The sequence below is a fragment of the Peromyscus leucopus genome, chromosome 7, assembly GCF_004664715.2.
Source record: "Peromyscus leucopus breed LL Stock chromosome 7, UCI_PerLeu_2.1, whole genome shotgun sequence".
NCBI classification, from domain to species: domain Eukaryota; kingdom Metazoa; phylum Chordata; class Mammalia; order Rodentia; family Cricetidae; genus Peromyscus; species Peromyscus leucopus.
In genome coordinates this window covers 72128791-72136344 of record NC_051069.1, presented here as the reverse complement: position 1 = coordinate 72136344, position 7554 = coordinate 72128791, and the positions used below count along the sequence as shown (strand labels likewise).

At 38.9% G+C, this 7554-nt stretch overlaps 1 pseudogene; it reads right to left on the bottom strand.

Moving 5' to 3' along the window:
- Window positions 1-2305: 2305 nt before the first annotated feature.
- LOC114680652 lies at window positions 2306-3698 on the bottom strand (annotated as a pseudogene).
- Between the last annotated feature and the right edge of the window lie 3856 nt (window positions 3699-7554).

Below are 7554 nucleotides of genomic sequence, written 5' to 3'. Positions count from 1 at the left end.
TGCTAGATTTACAGTCTGTACCTCATTAGTTGTTATTATAAATGTTACCAATGTAGAGGGCTATGTCATACCATGAAATGTATGCATGTAGTCATTCATTCATGGATTGGGTAACTTTCCTGTCCCCAGGCCAGGCCCTCAGTGATAGTACCTACTTTCTTTTCACAATTACAGCTTAGCTTCATGGCAGCAAACAGACCCTATGTGTCTCCATGTTTAACCATGCTTCCTGTCTTCTTTTCAGTATACAAAACAACTATACTTTCTGTTGGAAAGCCTTCAGTGGTTCCTATGCTAGTGAACAAGCTCCAGACTAGTCACTTTGTTTGATACAGCCCTGAATGATTGTTCCTCTACTTCTCCAACCCTGGCCAGGATCATCCTGTGACTTCACTCAGAGTCTCCCATGTTCCTAGCTTTTCTCTCATACCAGAGTTTTGCAGGTGTCTCTCTTCTGGAACACTCACATACATCATTCTTTAGGTAGCATCTTACATATAACACCCCAACAGACTTACCCTGAAACTCATACATAGTAAAACTCTCTTCACACACTTTCTCTGTTTTCTCTACCTTGCTATAATGTTCAATCCTACATTTAGCTTATTGATTTCTGTATGTTTTTCACAGTAGATGATACATGAATTCTATGAGGACAGTAACAATAAGCAATATATCCCTTGCGTTAGCTAGATTCCCATGTTTGGTTGACTAAATGAACAGTGCAATCAGGAAATAATAGCAAGGTAGAATTTACATAGGCACACGACAGTTTCTTGAGCTCTAGATTTTAGGGAAGGCTGATGAGACAGGAAGGGAATTACGGTAAGGTCTTCCAGCTGATGTGACATGTTCTAGCTGGCCAGGCAGTTTCCAAGAAGGCTCTTCACTGAGTCTCATGAAATGAAGGAAAAAGTAAAGATTATCTGACCACTATCCTGCATGCCCTGATGTTCCTGGAGGTAGTTTCCAGCTTCACGTAGGCAGGCCTTATTTTATACTTGGAGAAAATTCGCATCTGTCTGTGAGTGATCCAACTATTACAGTTAAGACATAGAACCAAGCCCTCTGATTCTCTCCTACTCATTTCCATCGATAGCAAAATAAGACCCTCAAACCATAGAGAGTTCTTGAACATTTGCCCATGGGCTTTCCCACATTTCGTATGCCTTAGTATTTCAACCTAAATGATCTTCAGGTATCTATAAGAAGGCATCTTGTATGTTTTCTAATCTCCTTGGGGTTTCTTAATCCTGGGGTTTCTTAATCCAATTAAATTGAAATCAAGATTGATCACCACACTTTATTTAAATTGAGAGATTTCTAAGTTCACTGGGTTTATACCTATTTATTGTTTTCTGTTGTGATCACGGCGCTAAGGATTTAACCAGGCAAGAGGAGATGTGTTTTGTTGCTGTTTGGTTCATGTTGCTTTGGTTTGGTTTTAGTGTTATTGCTCTTTTGTTTTTTGATGCTACTGTTTTCTTTTTACTCCTGAATTGCGCCTGTATTAAAAAAAAAAAAAAAAACTGAACTGTTGAGATGTTGAACTTCCATCAGTGACATTTTCTGTTTTCAAATCTCATTGTTATTGTCAAGGGCTGGACACACTGATCTTAGGCCCGATTCTGCATTCTCCGCCCCTCTCCAGCATTTGATGAACGTTACAGAAGTAGGAGTGTCTGCACTCACCTGCATGTCCTCCAGCTTCTCCTGGAGCAATACGTAGCAACTGCACACACACACACACACACACACACACACACACACACACACGACACAATACATGACTTACATGCCAACAGGACTCTTTTGTTTTGTTTGTTGTGGTTAGAAGATTTCCACTAATCACATTTTAATTCTAATTTCTGAAAGTAAGTAGATAACTGTACTTTAAAAGAAAAATCAGTTGAATTAACACTGGTACTTGCCTCACAGGAAGGCTGGATTAGACCACATGAAAATTTACTTAACATAATCTTTTCATGACTTCCCATCTAATTATCAAGCTAATTTAGTGAACTTTTTTGTTTTCCTCTTAGTAAAATCTTTTATTTGGTTTTATGTTTAAAGTGTAAAAAATGTATAAGCTGGAATATTTGATGATATGGGGACAAGGAGAAGCCAAGTCAAAAAGCAACATCCATTTAAAATAAATCAAAAAGTTGCATTTCTAAAACGCCATCATCTTGTAATTATCTGGTCATCCATCGCATCTCAGTTGCGAAAGATTTCGAAAGACTGGGGCTGAAGAGGCGTGTTCTGTATTCATTGGCTTCAGCAAGAGCTCTCCCCATCCAGTACCTTAGAGAGCGTTCATGGCTCTCCTCCAGTTAATGTCTCTCTTGATTTGGCACGAGAGCTACCGGGACAGAAGAGGGTGGCCATATAGTCATCACAAATAGATCCGGGAATGCCATAATGGGGTTCTGTAGAGAGTCCTCATCGCCACAGTTGTCCCACACAAACAGCATTCATTCATGTCAGCTGCCACTTGACACCCAAGGCATGTAAAGCAAAACGTCCCACAGAGGCAGACTCCTCAGTCGCTGAAGCAATCACACAGGCTGATCTGCCAGTTGGAATTTGGGGGAGCACGAACAAATCCAGCTTGCGTCACGAAGACTCTTGGTGCTGAGCCATCTTTGATGCGTGGTCTCAAAAGCCCTGGAAGTTTAAAAGGTTTGGAGCAGGAAGCGTCTTGTGGTCTGGAGTTGAATCTTACTAATGTTATGAACTTCTAATGCTAAAGGAATTGTACACGTGAATTTATTATATTATCTTTGAAGAACTTCTTAACGAAAATTGGGTTGCATTACGGTCTATTTATATACCTTATTTCAGCTGCCATTGGAAGTCCCCATAACAGGTCTCTCCAAGGATTTGAGGTTTGGCATCCACCTTAGTCAGTGTTGATTCGCCGTGTTTTTAGTTTCCATGGAGGAGATTTGGGGTTTATTCTCTTCTCAAACCTAATAATTATGTAAGGTTAATGCTGCCTGTATATATCATGTGATTTGTAGGAAAAGAAATCATCCATTTAGCAAATGTTGATTAAAGGTCTGCTGAGTGCTGCCTATTATGCAAGGGGGAAGAATCAGAATTAAATAAGAAGGGAAAAAAAGATATGGCAACATCATTTTCAAGAACTGTAAGAGAAGAATTCAGGAAGTATAGGCTTGGCCCACAAGTCTCCAGAGGCAGGGAGGTATTCTTCAGGCGACCTTTAAGCTACAGTTGGAACTGGAAGGAAGTAAAAATTGACTCGCTGAAGTAACACTGGAGGGTAAGGCTGGTCAAGGAATTGGCATCCCAAGCAGAAGAAACAGTCAAAGGCAGGGTCTGAAAAAATGCACTGCGCATTGCTCAGCTCTAAGAGTGGGAGAGGATGTTTAGCCAGGTATCAAACACCTCTGAGATGTTACAAAGACCCAGCAGTGAGATGACAGCCTGCCAAATGTTTACAGGTTATCCAGAAAATTGATATTCAAACAAGTGGTTTCCAGAGTGCTGTCTATCTCAAAGACGAAATAGAAGTGCTGTGAGAGAATGTTGCTAAATCTAGAACAACTTTGAGAGCTTGTTTGGAGGTTCTAGCAGGGGAGCGCAGCTACTCGTATACCCTTGACCGGTCCTCCTCTATTCGGGAAGGTCGTCCTCTTCAACTGAGCGAGCGCAGCTTCGGGAGGGACGCACATGGAGCGGTGAGGGAGGAAGGGGACACCCGCCTAGCCAGCCAGATCAGCGGAATCAACCCTGGCGATCAATGGGGTGACAGATGTTGCAGCCAGATCGCCCTCACATCCTAGAACAACTTTGAAACACTCACCAATGTTTCACTCCTCATGTTTTCCCACCTTAGCCTTCCTCCGAAACCACCTGCTCCACCATTCTGTCCCCAGCTTCAAAGTAGCTAGCTAGTCTCCTTGCTTAAGGTTGACAGCAGGAAGAAGGTCTCTAAAGAAGGGGCAGGCTTAACTCCAAAGGGAGGAAGCGTGATGATGATGGAAGTTCTGCATTGTGACTCTGTTAATCCCCCGCCCCTTCTCTCTTGAAAACCTTGACTAGTTTGTTAACCTTGTGGTTTGGCCTTTTCTGGAGTTTCATACAACAGAATAGCACAATACACAGCTCTTGCATACGATTTCTTTCACTAAATACGATTCTTTATGGCATCTGGTATTATGTGCATAGGTAATTCCTTCTTTGCTGTTGGATAGTAGTCCATAATGTGGACATACCATAACTTGCTAATTTATTCACAGGTTGATGGTGTTTTGAATGTTTCCGACCTGAGTCTATTCTGAGAAAAGTTGCGTAAACATTCTTGTATAAGTCATCATGAACATACATATTGAGTGCTGTTTTGGGGTTTTTGTTTGTTTGTTTGTTTGGTTTGGTTTGGGGATTTTTAAGATAGGATTTCTCTGTGTGTAGCCTTGGCTGTCTGGAACTGGCTTTGCAGACCAGGTTGGCTTCGAACTCAGAGATCCGCCTGCTTCTGCCTCCCGAGTGCTGGGATTAAAGGCGTGCACCACCACTGCCTGGTGCTGTTTTTCTTCTTATTTTGGCATATGCTCCCTTCTCTTAGTTAAATAACTATGGAATCATATGGAAAATGTGTGTTTAATGTTTATAAGAAATTGAAATTTTTTTCCCAAATTCTACACTGCCTAAATTCTCTCCAGCAGTCTCTGAGTTCAGAGGCACATCCTCACCAGCATTTGGCAATCTCAAAGCTGAGCCAGCCTAGCAGGTGTGTGTGAATTAAACTCACATTTCCTTGATAACTAATGATGTGAGACATTTTTATAAGCTTATTTGCCTACTGCATTTCCTCCTTAGTGAAGCATTTGTTTAACCCTTGGCTTGAATTCTAATTATATTTTTTGTCTTATTATTACTGAGTGGAAAGAAATCTGCATATATTCTAGATCTAAGTCTTGTATGATAATGTGTTTTGCAAATATTATCTTCCAGTTTATGTGTTGTCTTTTTATTTGCTTAACTGACTTTTGAAGAACAGTTTTGATTGGCTAGAATCCAAATTAGCTTTTTATTTTCTTTATAATTGTAGCTTCTAAGGTCACTGACATTTTCCTGGGTGGTTCTTTTGTTTTTGATTTTTTTTTTTGTTATTGTTTTCATTTAGAAGATCTATCATCTTAATCTTTATACCTAGATATGTGGTCAAATTTGAATTAATTTTTGTATGTGGTGTGAAATAATGACAAAATTCATGCTCATGGATATCTTAGAGTTCTAGTGTGCTTTAATGGCTATCCCCTTTGAATTTCCTCCCCCTTCTCCCTATTGAATCACTCTGACTCTTCTGTTCAAAATTAAGTGACTACATAGTTGTCTATTTCTTCATCCCCTCTGCTTCATTCATCTCTACAGTTGGTTATTTGAAATATAAATGTATAAATCTTCTCTTCTGCTCTTTTATTTCAAGATTGTTTTAGGCATTTCACATTCTTTTAATTTCTAAATAATTTTTTTTATCAATTTCCACCAGAGAGATTTGCTGGATTTTGAGTAGATATACACTGCACCTACAGATTATTTAAAGATAGTGTATACCTTAACATCTATTGCAAAAAAACATTATAAATTATTCACTATTAATATACAGAGATTAGATAACATTTTATGCTGACACTTTAGCCTATAACCTTGCTAAATTCATGGATTAATCTCTGTAGCTTATGTATAGATTCCATTGGGTTTGTTAAATATACTACTGTATAATCTGTAAACAACACAAGACAACATTTTCCCATATAATCTGTAGTCTTCTATTCATTTTGTTGCATTGTGGTGTGAATTAGAACCTCTGATATGATTTTTGCACCTATATTCTTGTGGAATACTGCTTGCAAGAGTCCCTTTTGTTTGGTTAAAGAGTAATGCTAGCCTTCTTACAATGATAATAAATAGGCATAATGATGTCAGTTGACATGCCAACATGGACAGGGGAAATTTCACATGGCCCCACCCTAGATGAAGAGAGCTGCAGGTGGATAACAGCTCCTAAGAGAGGGAACTTGAGTTCCCCAAGACACAAGCTCCCATGTAGGATGTCTGATCCCAAAAGGTTAGCCCTGAACACATGTACATACAAGCAACACTAAATGGATTCAGAATATATGTATGTTTATATATACATATATATGTGTGTGTATATGCACAGTGCACACATACAATATACACACACGTATGTACAGATATGTATGGATGTGTGTGTATTTATGTATAGAGATAGAAAAATTAAAGAAGAAACCATGAAATGGAAGGGAAAGGAAAGCAGGGAGTGATGTAGATATAGTACTCAAGTTCAGAGGTCTCAAAAAGAAAGTATAAACATAAATAAACAAAAAGTGGCTGAGCATGGTGGTGCACACTTTCAATCTCAGCACTTGGGAGGCAGAGGTAGGCAGATCTCTTTGAATTTGAGTCCAGCCTGGTCTACACAATGAGTTCTAGGCTAACCCAAGCCTACACATAACACCTTGTCTCAAAAATTTTTTTTAAAAATTTATAATTTTTCATGGCTTCCTCTTTAGGGTGTTTGTGTCTTTTAACCAATATTCAGGTCATTTATGTTCCAGTAGTTGAGGATTTTTGCAGATACTTTCTGAAATGTTGGTCAACTTCACTGTGGTCAGAGATCACACTGTGAATGATGTCGGCTCTTTAAACTTGAAGAGCTTGTTTTGTTTTAAGCTTTATATACAGCCCACCTTAAAATGTTTCTCTGTACACTTGAAAAGGATATGTTCTGCTATTTGGAGTAGAGTGTTCTTTATAACACTATCAAGTTGATAGATAGCACTGCTCAGTTCTTTCATATTCTTACTGATGCAATTTAATTATTCTATCAATTACTGAGAAAGAATGTCAACACATCTAAATATAATTATAGTTAGACTTATTTTTCCTTTCACTACTATTGTTTTAGAGTTTATGCATTTGGAGATTATTAAGTATACAATTATGCCATGCCTCCCTAGTAAACTGGCCCCCTATCATTATATAATGAACCTTTTCATATTCTGAAGTCTATCTGATATTAACATACCTAAAGTAGCTTTCTTTTAGTGAGTGTTTTCATTCTTTTATTTTTAATTGGTCCATATCTTTATACTTAGAGTTCATATGTTATAAAAGGGTTTAGTCAGGGATTGCTTTTCTTTCCTATCTTTTTACATTAAAAAGATATTTATTTTGGTGTGTGTGTATGTATCTGTGTGTGTGTGTGTGTGTGTGTGTGTGTGTCTGTGTGTCTGTGTGTCTGTGTGTCGTGTACAGGCATGTAGGTGCCTGCAGAGGCCAGAAGAGGGCATCAAGTCCCTGGAGCTGGACTTAGAGGTAGTTCTGAGCCTCCTGACATAGATGCCTGGAACTGAATTAGGGTCCTCTAAAAGAGTAGCAAGCATTCTTTTTTTTTATTAAGAAAATTTTTTTCCATTCATTTTATACACCAATCAAAGATCCCCCTCTTCCCTTCTTCCACCCCCCCAGCCCTCCCTAATCCACCTCCTACCCCCCCCC